We start from the raw sequence: 15,305 nt of genomic DNA, 5'->3' as shown, positions 1-15,305 counted from the left end.
ATTTTTCCACTTGCAAGAGAAGCTATTCACAGCAGAAAACATTAAATCTCTTTGCATTGGACTATGGAAACTCTCTGTTGGCTAGTTTACCGGCCTACATACCACTAGCTGCTTCAGAATACTGTCCCTTTGTTGGTTTCCAGTCTCACATGTTGCTTCTCCTTGTTTCCTTTGCTTTCCTTGGCCTCCAATCACAACTCATATCAAACACAAGCCTGTGGTGATAGTGAAGAGAACATTTAATTCCTACAATCCATCAATCTTCAGACAAGGTCTGTTTGGCAACCTCTCATTTGCAATTTCCTCTCATCCATGGCCTGAACGTTTGCTGCTCCTTTTCCCCCTTACTTTCCTCCTAAATACAATAACTCCCAACAACGAACAAAAGACAAAAACAAAAGACAATTTTGTTTTGTGATGATTGAACTTTTGTAAATATATCACGTTATTAATTTATGTATGTTAAAGTAACTAGCGTGTTATTATGCAGAACACCAAGTAAAAAATATGAACCTCGCTTGTCTCGCTTTCCAACATACTATGTAACTGCTGGCAGCTCTTTTAACTTGGATAATTTTTAAACTGTAAATAAAAAGAAAATATGTAATGTATTTAAAGAAGTGTTTCTGTTTATAAATGGGGGAAAAATTGTCATATTTATCATCAAACCCACAGACGGTGCATTTATATTTTATATAAGGAACAAAAAATATCAAAAAATAGAAAATAGTTTGCTTTCTTGTCAAAAAGTCCAAAAAATATCTTTTAATCAGGTGCGTAAGCTAAATGGATATACGATGAGATATAGAAAATGCTTGCACACTGATATTAAACAAAAGGAATGTCCACACTGAGGTTTAAGGAGGCAAAAATCTTCTCAACTATTTAATGGTCCATAATGCTGTACAAAACAAATGTGCCACCAAAAAGGTGTAGGGTGGGAAAAAAGAAAGAAACGTTTTGGTAAGATACCAGTGTACACAGAAAATAGTAGTGTCAAGGTTAAAGACAAAGGTATGCCAGACCTTGCTGAGATGAAGCAGCTGTATCATGTTCCTCACTTCTCACAGCTTACTTGCTCAACGCAGTGAGCCATGAGGAAATTACGCCTGTTGTTAAGGAAGGTTCCGGAACTGAATGAAGAAATGATCAAAATATCACAATTCACTCTGCCATGTGTTTCGGAGGGAAATAAGTTGATTAAACAATGGCCTGTTGATCACTCCAAAATTTAATTCTTGCATTACAGAGTTCCTGATGTCATTCATTCTGAAATTCCACCCTAGCTGATGACAAGGTGCATGTCCCTTATGCAGCATAATATATTGATCTGTATTGAAAAATATGATTCAGTATATGAAATAATTCATTAAATTATATGGAGGCATTCCAAATATATTTCCAATATAATATTAAGGGAGCCCACATCAGCTGAAAAGAACTGCTATCATCCCTCAGTTGAGCACTTCATCTCTGAAGGAGGAGACTTTTTATTTATTTTTTATTCACTAGACTCATGATTTATTGCTGGTGGGAAGTCCAGTTTTACATGGCCTGCAAAATATATTTACATTAAAAGTTTTTTTTTTCTTTTTTTCTAGAAGAATAACCTATTTAGGAAGGAGATTAGTACTGTCACCCAAAAAAGCAAGAGCCATGGGTCATATATCCAGCCCTACATGCCAGCCAGATCCCTCCGTTCTGATACCTCAGGACGCCTAGCACCTCCCCCCCTTCGCACCTGCACTTCCAGAACACGTCTCCTGTCTGTTCTGGCCCCACGATGGTGGAATGACCTCCCTGTGGAGGTCAGAACAGCTGAGACACTGACCCATTTCAAACGAGGACTGAAGACTCACCTCTTCAGGCTGCACCTCTCCCCATCCCTCCCTACCCCCCTGTAAATGACTGTAAGCTTAGGGTTGTAACTAGGCAGCTGTTTCGTAGGTGACTTAGGTGCATTAACTGTCTTAACTACTGCTTGTATTTTTTCCATAGATTGCGTTGTTGCCGTTCTCGTTGTGTTAGTGTTAATCAGTTTAACCTTCAGGGTCCAAGTTGAACTATGCGGTTGTTCCCTGCACTTGGACCGGTACTTCTCTCTAGGGGTTTCGTCATACTTGTTCCTGGTTATGGTTATACACTTTGTTGTACGTCGCTCTGGATAAGAGCGTCTGCCAAATGCCTGTAATGTAATGTAATGTAATGTAATGTTTGGGACTGATGTGTAATAATCAAAATATTACACAATATACTTCTATACATTATTCAATTGATTTACCAATACAAAGTTCAATATATTTTACATTTCATGCAAAAGTTTAATACTTCTCAATAAACCAGTGTTTATGTCAGTGTGCTAGATTTAGTTAAATGTTGAAAGTATCAGAACAACCTTCTGTTTTCAAGAAAAATGAGAATTCAGCATAGCCAAAATATTGTAAATATTTTTGTTGTAAAGGGACTGTGAACCTTGTTGGTGTTTGCTGCAGCTGTGCTTGCATGTTATTACCACCTGAGGGCACTACAGGGCAGTTGAACCGCACTTCCAATAATGTCTAGGTTCAGCCCCTGGGGGGCGTTCCACTCCCAGCTTTAGTTCTTTTTAAGGGTCACTTCCCAGTGAACATCATATCAGAATGATGAATGTCATTTTTGTAAATGCTATTTAGATTAGAATTGATGGGGATAAGAGTTTTTTATTCACAAAATAACAGAAATGTTTCTATTTTTAAAGGAGCTCTCAAACAAAGCATTGGTGTAACTCAAAAGCCACCACACGTAGTAAGGCTCACTTGAGAAAACACACCCAGGTGTCGTGCTTCTCACCAGTTTGTGAGCAGAAACTCTGAATCATTGTGAATAACTCAGCCCAGAAGAACAATATTTATGACTCAGAATGATAAGTGTGGAGGTGTGTATTTGGTTAGTATTCATGTCAAGCACTGGGCGCCCGCCCAATCTCCTCTAGGAAAGAAAAAAGTGCATTAGGATGTTTAATCTGGTGCAGACATTATTACATCTGAATACATACTTTCTGCTCTTCCTTACAAATGCCCTCTTTCTCCATTTACTCTGAAGACAACTGACTGAAAGGGAAGGAACAGGTCTCTGCATGAGGGACTTGGGCATGTTGGTTTTACCTTACCTACATGTCTAAATTGCCCAAACTCCTCTTGTTATTTTTAAATGAAAAGAATATAAATAGAATTTCGAGCTTGATCTTTCTTCTTTCTTAATACATTTCACTTTTTTTTAGAAAAATATATACAGTATATTGTAAAAAAAAAAAAGAAGAAAAAAATTAATTAAGGAGCCAAATATATGACATTCAAAAGAACATGACAAAATGAAATAGTGTTTTAACAGGTTTTGTCAGTGAAGATAATATTTTTTTTTTGGGAATTTCTGACCTGAAATAAAGGATGGGGTCCCACCATGCAAAGTTTTACATTTTATAAGCTGAACCTTGAATTGTATTGCGAATTCTTATGGGAATCAGTGTGGATGTGTCAAAACAGAATAAATATGGTGACACATTGTTGACATTTGAGCCGTTAAGTTCTGAACACTGTCATTTGTTTCAGACAGATATTGTATCTCTGGGCAGCAAGAAATTATGACAATCATGTGTTAGCAAAGATATGCATATGATTTTCTATCTACAAGAAGGGTAAGGGCATAGTTATACAGACAAAAGACATTAAAAACAAGATGATGATGCATTACAGAAAACCAAATCTATTTAATAAAAATAAAAGGCTAAAACAATGAAAACCGTGTTATCAATTGCATTCATACAATATACAATTCAAACCAACAAAAGACAGGTTTACAGAAAAGGGCTGATTAAGTGATGAAGTCTTATTTGTTTATGTTTAGTGATTCTCGCAGAGATTAAAGTCAGAGACTTAATATTGTATCTGTTGGTATATAAACAAAGCTTTGGGAGAGAGCTTTCACAGCTGCAGGGAAGATAGGACTTTTTACTGAAAACCAGGAGCTGCAATCCTGGCTTCACTGGGCTGTTACTGGTTTTCACCATGACACTGTCTCTCAGGACAGAATGGGCCACATCAGCAGCAGAGCATTCTGAAAGGGGCTTCATTATGTCCTCCTGGAATCCATACAACATTTTGAAAATGATTTCTGCTAAGTGTGTTGATTCTGACAAACAGATGAGTCAACAAATGACCTGGTCTTTTGCAAGACCATTTACTGTACCCTGATGTTCTTCCCAAAGCTGTATAAGTGCTTGCATGCATGGGGATTGTTGTTTAATTCTTTGGCATGATTTAAAAGGAAGATGTTGTTGTTGTGTAAGATAATTGATGACACAACATTGCTCATACTGAAAGTACACTTCTTAAGCCTCACATGACACTGTTCCTCGTGCTGGTTTCATAGGAAATTCAGTTCAATGCTGCTCCTAGGCATTACTTATTTCCCACCAGACGACGAGGATTCTGAATGCTGAAGTGACCACCTCGTGAAGCTCTTGTGCAAAAGTCACATTTCTCCTTTTTTTCACGGCTGCTTCCTGTCGCTCGGTTGCTCTTTGCATAGCCATGTGCGGATGTGGTCAACCCAATAAAGAGCAGCTCCCAGACCGGTGTTGGACAGCAAGAACCTCTCTCAGAAACGGGCTCACGTGAGCCATGCCAAGTGTACTCCTTTCTAGCTCTGGAGACTCCTTCAAGTCTTGTTTTATTAGGCAGCGTTATTCATTATTCAGAATTATCCATTATCATTTTTAAGGTTCTTGCCCAGAAATTGGGGAATTTTCCATCTTGCTTATTTTAAAGTCACTTTTTTCAGTTTATGGATGTTCAGTGGGGTTGTTTGAGTACTGTTACTTGTGGAGATAAAAAAAAGTGACAGCAGTGCTCCCACAAGAATTTTAAACCCTGACCACTCCCATAGTGCATATCCCAATGCAAGCACTGAAAAAGACAATGAGGATGAGTGCTTGGAGTAAAGAAATAGGGAGGGTGACTGGTCTTCATCATGTGTTTTAATTATACTAAACTAGAGTAAGGACCTTAATGCATAAAATAGAATAAGAGTTCCAAAGGGGACCCATGATGAAAAATGTGCAAACAAACTGTGATGACCACTCAACAAGAAGATGCAACATGAGTTGGAATCAAGACCCAGAGAAAAATGCATTGAGGATTTTGGCCTCCCAGATCACCCCACACAACCTCCTGGTTATTACTGCGTGAGCACTGTAACTGATTGGCTGTTTGCCCCTTCTTATAATCACTGTCCAATGCAGGTCTGCCATAAACACAAAGAGTGTGATGCTTGGTTGGTGATTGTCTTTTTGTTTATTTTTTAAAAAATCCAAATGATGGTATCTTGTGCGCGGCAATTTTTTTCTCCATGGATGGAGTGCGCCCAGTGATGCTCGTCTTCCAAGTGTGGGAGGAGTGAGAAGATAACAACAACGAGCAGCTCCGCAAGAGTCAAACACTCACGACAGGACTGATAGTTCATTTCTTCAGGCCAAATGGCAAAACATTTCACATTTCAAACAATGGCGGTTTAGCCCCAGCCCTTTTTGGAGGAAGTGTTCTTGAGGCCTAAACATATTTTAAAGGAATCTCCAGCAACAAAGTTGCCTTGAGTCTCCATTCAAATTCTCCCTGATCTATCATGGAAGAACTTAATGCAGTACACAAAAATAACCTGTGGGCTGTCGTGAAGGTGGGGACCAAGGCCTGTGTATGACCAGGCTTACACAAAAAATGTATTCTAATCAAGAAATAGTGAGCAAATCTTCTGACTCAAAAGAGGGGTGATAAGTAAATGTCTCTGAAGCCTAGACGCAGTGCAGAGAACATTGATCTTTCCCTTCTGAGTAGAGACAGCTTCAGCAGGTACTCCCCGGTTATAGCCTGGTTAGAAACATGGTACATGTACACGGCCTGCAGTGGGAGAGTGGGTCTATGCCTGAACACATTTCACTCCCAGGCTCTGCTGGGGGGCCCAGAAAGCAGCGCATACAGTATGTTATAATTACCCCTGTTTCCAGATGCATGACTTTGGCGCGTTTATTTGTGTGAGATTATGTCTTTAGAGAGGATCAAGGATACGTTTATTTGCCTTTCCCAGGATGTGGTGATGATGTCATCTTCACCAAGAGAGGACTTGTAAGGATTTCTGTTCCTGGCTGAAGACCCTGCAGATTTGTAGGGTGTCCTGTGCAGACTCGTACAGGCCTGAGTTTTCACAGGACACTTTATGGCTCGCCAGTCTATTCCAGGTGCTGTTGCTGTTGTCTTATGAGCTGATGGCATCTCAACGAAACCGCTTCAATTCACGCCCCTAACGATTATAGGAGATTTGTGTATTACTCTACATGGGAAACTGATCCCAGGCTAAAGCAGAAGAACAGTCCTGACTTTTGTACATTTGTACATTTTGCCCGGTAGATTAATGTGTACATTTTGTCTCAGAAGAATATTTCGTATTTATTATTTTATTTATTTATTTATTTTGACTTATGTTGGGGCCACTTGATTAAAGCTAGAATTGTGTGCATTCTCCTGACATCTCTCTTCTGTTTGGAAATACGGTTCTGGCATTACGTTCTCTCTTCATACACAACTCCTAAGATCTGTCCATGGAATACTGGATCAAATACACTCAAATCCTGCAAAGCACAAGAGCACCACTATTTGGATAACAAGCACTAACGTAACGGACCGGAGCACCAGCATTTGTGTGCAACATGGGCAGTGGAGACCACTGCAACAGACCATCGGTACTGAGGGGTTGGGAATGGGATGCATTTAGTAGACTGGTGTGCCAGTCATGGTGTATGGATACTGCATTACTAAGCATACCAGGCTGTGCTAATATTAACAGCGCAGGGAGGCAGCACAGCCACTGCTGCTGTAAAATCATCCCCTGTACAGACTGTCACTAGTGGAGAGTAGAGTCACACACCCAGACTAACCAGCCTGATTTATCATGCTTCAGGCTGAAAAAATTGACAATAAAGAAATGAAATACATGAACACAGCTTTGCATACTCATGGCAGACATATGACAAAATGGCATGCCAAAATATATGCCTTTGGCGCTGCAGACTGAGACTAAGCTATATAATTGACTATGAGGATGACATCACTGTGTCTAACAAGCTCATTGTGCCAACTGCCATTGCTTTCTAGGAGTCTTGTGTTGAGCAGGCCTCGAGTCTTACGGTTTGGGATTAGTGTGAGTATATATTTTCTGTAAGCATGCTGGTGCTCTAGGCATCGATGGTCAGTCTTTACAGGTGCTAGGACAGAAATGCACCTGCTGACCCCGCTCCATGACCTCTGATCTCACCTGCAGTAGGGCAGCCCCCACGCTGAGCAACAGCACACAAGTCTTCTGTGATTGACTGTCCAATGTGTTGTGTGCTTACTACCACTAACCACATAGTGTGAACAGGAATTTCACAAAAGCTGGCTTATTTGATGTTCTCCTCAGCAGGCTTATTACCTAAATATCTTTATAGGTCCGCCCAGTAATTATTTACTTTTTATTTTAGTTCATACTATGTGGGATATACTTAATGCTGAGCTGGGCCATTTGAGCTTAAGCTCATCTTGACTGAGGAGGGAGGCGGTGTTAATTCAGTTTGTCCCGAGTGTCCTCTTCCTCCTCATCCTCTCTGCAGGCTGGGACAGGCCGCTGGAGCGCAGGCGGCCTCCTCTCATTGGTGCGCTGTGGGCAGGCGCCCGTTTTCCGTTGGTCTTAAGTGAGACGCCGTCCCAACCTGCCCCACGCCCTCGGGGCTCGAAACGCACTCCACCGAGCCAATTGGTTTCGGTCAACATGTCGGGGCAGGTGCCCGAGAAGGCCGTGGCGTGGGAACGGGAGCGAGCTGCGTACTCAGGGAACACCTCCGCCGCTCCCCCGCTAGCCCCAGTGCTCAGCCCCTCATCTGCCGAATCTGTCTCCTCCGCCGCGCCGTTCTTCCAGAACGGGCGAGGAGGTGCTGACAGGCAGCCACTCACCGTTCACACCCCTGGCACCCGCACAGGACAGGGAAGAGTAACACACCTCGTGCTGAATGTGGAATTTTTCTTTTTTCACGGGGGAAGTTCACAGAACATAAAACATTAGATAATATCACTCACCGTTGTTTATGGAGTCATTGTATGGGATAGCAATCTACACCCCTCGTATCATTGTAAAATCGTATACTTAGATATGTGAGATAGTTCAATGCTAGAAAATACCCTGGTATGTATAAAATTAATTAGTGGAAATAGATTCTATCGAGAGGCAATAGTTGAGAAGATCTTCATGCTTGAGTTTTGTAGAAAGAAATGTAGAAAGGTTTGTAGAAAGAAATTGAAATGTAAATAACAAAATGTCTTAGTCAATGTCTGTTATTTATTTCGTAATCATTTCCTGATATCTAATAAAAACAACAGCACATTGGCGATTTAGTGTTACTATTTCCTTCAGTCGGCCTGGGCTCTGGGCCACAGTCATCTCTTGCCGGTGTGATTGTAGCAGCCATTTCCCATCCTCTGTCAAATGTCCTGGCCATCCCTGGGCCTCCATGTTAATCTCTGGGATGCTTCTTTTTTTTCTACGAGCCCAGGAATTTCTGCGATTCACTCCCACCATTGTACTGGATTCTGAGGTGTTAAAGCCGCCATCAGTGTTTGCTTAGTGGCTATCTAAACTCCTGATAGGCCGTCAATATTGACTTTGGAAATACACGGACTCTGCCTGCTGCTGGACTGCACACTTCCTCCCTCTTCTCTCTCTGAAAAACAATAGCAGAGAGATCCTGCGCCCGTAAACATGTCTGCTTGTACACACTCCGCGCTCACAACACAGATGTCTGTCTGCACAGATAAAGGATCGGGTTTAATGGTCAAAGATCCGCAGCGTGGGCACAGAGACGCAAAGAACAGTGACAGGAAACAGTGCAATGAGTTCGACCCTAAATGTCCCTAAATGCCAAAATCGGAATTCCAAATTGCGAAAAGAAAGCATCTTACCCATACCCATATTAAAATGCAATGTGTGTATATGAAAATATATCAATAATTATCCTTGTGTTTTTCCAAAATACAATACTTTCAGGTATATTAAATGTAATATGTATGTGTAATTTTATACATTTATAGAAATGTCATAAATGGTTGCAATTGTTCTATTTTATTAAAAAATGAACCTTCATAAATGTATGCCGGTATATCTAAAATATGTGCCTTATATTTTCGATTTCTCATTGCAGCATTCAAACTCTAAAACAATACTATCTTTTTAAAAGGTTAAGTTTGTGGCCCATTTAACTTTTCTTTTCTTATTTTCAGCTATCAGAGAGTGAATCCCCCACCGCTGGGCTGGGATGGGCTGAGTGAGAGAGAATCAATGCACAGATATGAGGAACGGCCTAATGAGGATCAAAAACATCTTAATAAAGGGATCTAATCCGCACATAATCCCTCATTACCACCAGATTCTTCGTCCTCCGCTCTCGCTTCCGCGGTGACGTCACGCCCCCGCTGATCTCCAGGCCGCGGTGACATGCCGAGGATCCGGGGCTTGCGCGGAGATCAGCGCCCGTTCCCGATCCATAGCCCCGGCTCACAGCCATTCACAAACCGGCTCCCTCTCTTTGTTCTGTGGCAGTTACATTCGGTTTCCTCATTAGACCTCAGAAGAGATAAGAAAAAAAAAACTCCTTTCACCTTCTTTCACGTTTGATATATAGCCTAATGTAAGAAAAGTGTTAGGGATGTACGGCATTTCATCATTAATAACTTTGAACGTACATTCAGTGTACACAATGTCCATAGATTTTCCAGGATGCACAGAGTTATTATAGTTTTGTGAAATACCATTGAAAATGGGTACTATTAGAAATATATCTATCCAAATCTTTTGCATAATTAATTTCAGCTGGCATTCTTTTGTCTGTTTTTTTGGAGACCCGTGGCTTAATTGTGCTGAACGTGCTTGCAGGAGCATGTTTTGGGAAGGTGTATTGGCTGCTTAGGCAAGACTCAGGTGGGTGTAGCGCTGGTTAGCAAACAAGGGCACACTGCTGATAAATGCCAGCGCTGTGAGGACATGGCATCAGTGAGGTATTAAGGGTGGCGGACAGGGTTTACCAGGACGCTGTGTGGTCAGACCTGGCTCAACAGAAGGGGTCTCATACATATACCAGCAAACAGAGCCCCCCTGTCTCATCACCCCCCCCCCAGACAGCTGAACCTGCAGGATGCGATTAGCGCTGAGGTGATGAACAACCCTGGCTAAGAATAGAAATGGATCTTACATGAGAGCTAAGGCATCGACACAATGAGACTCCCCCAGGAAGGCACGCTCCAATTTACACAAGTGTAGAAGGTTAATGCTGAATTGTGTGGGGAGAGAAGAAAGTGTTTTTTTTTTCTGGTGGATGAATAAGCAATCAATGTGTGAAGAAGCTAATTAGCCCCACGTAGGCGTACAGATGGGTGATTTTAGACCATGGGGTGATCAGACATCATAAATACCACTTGATTATCTGTTCTGCAAATTGCAAAATGAATTGTTCGTATTGTGTATTGTGTATATTGCGTGTGTGTGTGTTAGAGGTGGGTGCAGTGGGGGTTATACAAAATGCTCACCATAAAAGGTGCTCTAATTCTCCAGGTTCATTTAGTCCAGAGATATCAGCGTTCAGTGGTAATTGAGAAGGGTCTGTCTGAATAGATGTTCCACACGTGGATATGCTAAGAGATGAAAGGGGAATGTGTTCCATTGTCTTCTGACCTGAGGGGGAATATTGGACAAAAAGTCAACATCGGCATTCAATTTTTTTTTGTTGTTAGCTAATGAAACTTCTGAGCAGGCTTTTGTCAATCTTTGCTTCTTATAAAAACTTTAAAAATCTTTCAAATAAAAGGAGCATCAAAAGAATTTCAGCATCTGATTTTTGTACAAACAAAAACATTTGTAAAAGATTATGAATAATTAAGGAGCGTCCCAGAAAGTCTTGATAACCAAATGATTTTATTTTGGTTTTTGTTTGAAATATAAAGTGAATAAATGTGAGTAGAATCAGCCTTTAAGATGAGGCTTCAATATTGTTCCCCCCCAACTGTGAAATGAGTCGAAAGATAAAGCAAGAAGGATCACAGTATTCCTGGTTATGTGTACACTTATCTAATTCTATAAAACCATTGACCCATGTGTAGAGGGGCACATATATCTCTATCATATTAAATGGAATCATTTTAAACCTCTATTTTAAATACTCAACCTAGATCTGTCTCAGGAAAGTGTATAACTATGAAAGGTGTATGTCCAGTCAGTACAGTCGTACTGTATTCAGCGTTAATTTCACACATACAAATCCACCTCTCTCTCTCTCTCTCTCTCTCCTCTCTCTCTCTCTCTCTCTCTCTCTCCCTCTCTCTCTCTCTCTCTCTCTCTCCCCCCCCTCTCTCTCTCTCTACCCCCCCCCCTCTCTCTGAGGTTTTCGCTGAGGCGAATAGAGCAGGCAGGTGCAGAGTTCACCTCTCCCCAGTGTGACTGCGAGTGTGCGCTGGCCTAACGTGCTGTCTCTGCACTCCCTGTTTACAGTAATCGCAGGGAGATATGATCTGCAGCGTCCCACAGGCACACGTTAGGGCCCCAGGCTGTGAGCTGTCAGGCCGGTGGTTATGATGCGCACGTTTGGGCCTGGGGCTTACGCTGCACATGGTAAGCAGTAATGAGAAACCGCGTGCTTATCGCACATCTACATCTCACCAGTTTAAAAGAAAACACTCAGGCTCTCTGTACGCGCCACGTACATTCCTTTCTCACTACAATGGGATGGGAAAGGGGAGTGCGCACCTCATTTTCCCGTATATTCAGCAGTTACCGGTTTTCCGTCTTAACAGCACATTATTCAAAGATTTTTTCTTTGCCTTCACTATGACCTTAAGGTCCCATTCCCTTTTTCCATCCCTTTCACTTAACTCTGACTTTGATTAACTGACCGACCTACATCAAAATCAGCTGGTAATATATTTAGATGTTCATCTTTTGAGAATCCATTGGAAATGGGAGAGCTAGAAAATGCAGTACAGGAGGGTAAAATTATACCTCAGCAGAGTAAACTGATATCCCACAGAATACTCCACTCTGGAAGAGTGGCACAGTGGAATGTGTCCCCATGACAGTGTTCAAGTGCTTCTCTTCTGATTCTTATGTTAGCAGAATTCTATTTGAGCACACACAGTTTATTATTTTAGTTAAGCTGTTTAGATCACTTACGTCATAGACTGAGAAATAATATTTATCCAGATGATTTTCATCCAGATATTATTTTTCCCTTCAGAACAAAGGGGGGTTGAAATTCCGCAATGCTTCCTTAGTCAGCAGACAATGACCTTGAAGAAAATAATTGCAGCTGTAGTATTATCAGCCTAGAAATAAGACTATTGGAATGTTTCGGCTTTGCATACAGAAAGCCATGGCCAAAAGAATCAAAAATGTTTGGGCTCCCTGTGGATTCTCTCTCTCTCTCTCTCTCTCTCTCTCTCTCTCTCTCTCTCTCTCTCTCTCTCTCTCTCTCTCTCTCTCTCTCTCTCTCTCTCTCTCTCTCTCTCTCTCTCTCTCTCTCTCTCTCTCTCCGACACCATCCCTGCCCCTCCCATGCTCCCTGCAATGAGCAGAACTGAATGTCCCAATTGTTTCCCACTCCCACATGAAAGAATTTGCCTGGTCATTAACCTGCGGTGTGTTTGTCAGCGCTCAGGAGGTCGATGGCCACGCAGCCATGACATGCAGCCAGTCCTAGAAAAGGCTATTCTGTAGTGGATGAGGGGATGAAGAATGGACAAAGAAGGGTGGAGGTGGGAGTGGTTGGAAGATATGGGGCGAAAGTGGAGCAGATTGAAGAACTGACCAGGCAGTGGAGGTTTAAAAGTTGGAGTGGAAATTGGGAAGGATTGTTGGGTGGTTGGGTGAGGCAGGGAGGGAGAGGGGAGAATGAAATGTGGTCAGGTGTGGGACTGTCTCAGCAGGGTTATCAGTGCAGTTGGCTGGTGTAGCACACAGGTGCAGCGGCGATGAGCTGTGCTGAAATGCGGGGTCGGTTTGGTCGTGTGGCCAGTTCAGGGACACGCTTTCCCTCCCGCTCTTACTCAGCTTTGTTTGCGGTAGTCACAGACCTTGGGAAAGAAACAGTTGGTGGAATTCCATGCGTCCGGAGCCAAAGTTCCCAGGAAGCAGTAAAAACAGGGGGGCGAGGCTGACGGCAGTGTTAAAACTGCATCCTGTGCGGAGACACATCGGAGACCGTCCCCTTCCACCACACCTCAGTCTTACCCTGAGCAGCTTCACGGGCAGAGACTCCACAGCACTTCGGTGTGTGCTTATGACAAGCCTTACAGTTTGGAAAGTAGGGAAAAGAAAACGAACACGGAGAGGAGAAGGTTCTCTCTCTATAAATAATAGAAACCATTTGCTAGGTTTCAGTTTTTCTGTTGCTAATGTGGATCTTTTTTAACGTTTAGCTCAGTTCCAAAACTATTGACTCAAGTACTATAGTATCTCATAAAACAAATTTCTGCAAAACAGTTTCATTGGGATTCTCCTTTCATTATCTTGAAATCTATTCTTTAATTTCAAATTCTCTTTTCAATTAAAAATTTCAATTTCTTTCTATAATGCATTAATTCGTCCTCAATAATAATTGCTTCATCTCTATGAAATTATGCGATACACAATTGCCATTGTTCAAAAGGCTGAAATGGAACAGGGATGCTACTGCGTAGTGCTGAAGGTTAGAGTGCTGGCCTTGTAGCTCCGGGTAAGCTGGTCTTACAGTAATTCTGGGCAGCAACGTGCAAGTCAAGGAAGGGGTGAAGGTTATGCAATAATATAATAATAAATGATACAGATCAGGAGGCACTGTATTATCAACTTCCCCTTTCCACAAATCCCATTATGACATTTTCTTTGGGAGGAAACGTGTATGCATGATACATGCAATAAGATACTGTACGGTAATACTGCAGGGATTTCCCACATGAATTTGCCACATCACTCGTTTTTTTGTCTGAGGTGAAGGCAAATATGTAGCTGTGATATTCTATGTACTGCAATATTGATGGCTGGAGAAACAGTAAATTAATCTTGAACATGACCCTTTGATTTGTTTCTTCTATTTTTATTCTGATAGGCAGTGGACAATCAGAGTTGACAGTGTACCTTAGCATATATTTACTTATCATGGCAATGTCTTGTCCTGTTCAGATGATTCAACAAATTATCATTTCATGAAAAGATTTCACTTTCATGCAAAATGGAAGACACATGTTGCAGTTTCCCATTTGCATTGTCCGAGTTAGCATTTTTAAGTGGTGTTTTAATAATTTCAAAAACTGAAACATGGGCTTAGAAATGAGTGTAAAGCAAAAAAAAACAAAAAAAAACTGAAAGAGCAATCACTCATTTCAGGATAGTTGCGACCCTTTAGCTTTGGTACCTATTTCTATGGTACTGAGCAGCAGACAAGGTACTGCAGAACCAATGAGTTATGAAATTAAGTCGACGTGCTTCAGGTATTTTTTTTTAATGATGGCTATCTAATTGAACTCAGTGAGTGGACATGTTGACAGACCCCTGGTGACTTACAGTGACCTGCAAACCCTTGATCTGGTGGCTGTGAGGTCAGCGCTTCCTCAGACTTCAAAAAGGGCTGCGGTGATGAGTTTTGACTGGAGTCTAGTGTCTGCTGGAATGGGCGAGTAGAGGTACAGGGTGGCAGACCACCCATTGGCCGGCCGGTCCTTTCATTTAAAACCGTCTTCACTTTGATCACCGGTGTGAGGGGTTGATCCACAAGCCCATCACAGAATTAGGGGAGTGTTGGGAGAGGGGAGGTGGGAGTAAGGGTGGGGGGCAGCCTGACACTTGTTCTGAGGCCTGTTTCCACTGAGCCGCTTCACTCCACATGCTGAAAGACGTTACTGCATCTGGAATTCCACTGAAAATCTGTAAAAAAAGAAAAAAAAAGAAACTGTCACGTCTCAGTGGACTGATTCACACTTTTCCAGCGGGAGGAAGAGAGAACAGTGTGTCTAGCAAAGGAGGCGGTGCTCACTGGGGTACAGTAAGGGTGGAGAGGCCTGGAAACCTGGCAGGCTGCAGGTGGGGAGAGCTGCTGGTTGTGCACGTAACAAACCCTGCTGAACCCTCGAAGGCCAGGGGTTAAAGGTCAGAGACGAGGCTCTTCCTACCCCTCCCGCCGTGGCTCCTGTCCACTTTCGCTGTTTTCACAGCTGCAGGCTGCAACCCTG

General features: G+C 42.2%; 1 long non-coding RNA gene across 1 annotated transcript; it reads right to left on the bottom strand.

Moving 5' to 3' along the window:
- Positions 1 to 8,421: 8,421 nt before the first annotated feature.
- Positions 8,422 to 12,511, bottom strand: LOC135239670 (uncharacterized). Its single transcript, XR_010325450.1, has 3 exons — positions 12,274 to 12,511; positions 10,638 to 10,782; positions 8,422 to 9,678 (listed from the first exon to the last, which is right to left on the bottom strand). It is a non-coding gene; the product is annotated as an uncharacterized LOC135239670 (long non-coding RNA).
- Between the last annotated feature and the right edge of the window lie 2,794 nt (positions 12,512 to 15,305).

Source organism: Anguilla rostrata, chromosome 14 (genome assembly GCF_018555375.3).
Source record: "Anguilla rostrata isolate EN2019 chromosome 14, ASM1855537v3, whole genome shotgun sequence".
Taxonomy (NCBI): Eukaryota; Metazoa; Chordata; class Actinopteri; order Anguilliformes; family Anguillidae; genus Anguilla; species Anguilla rostrata.
This window is presented reverse-complemented; position numbering and strand designations above follow the sequence as displayed.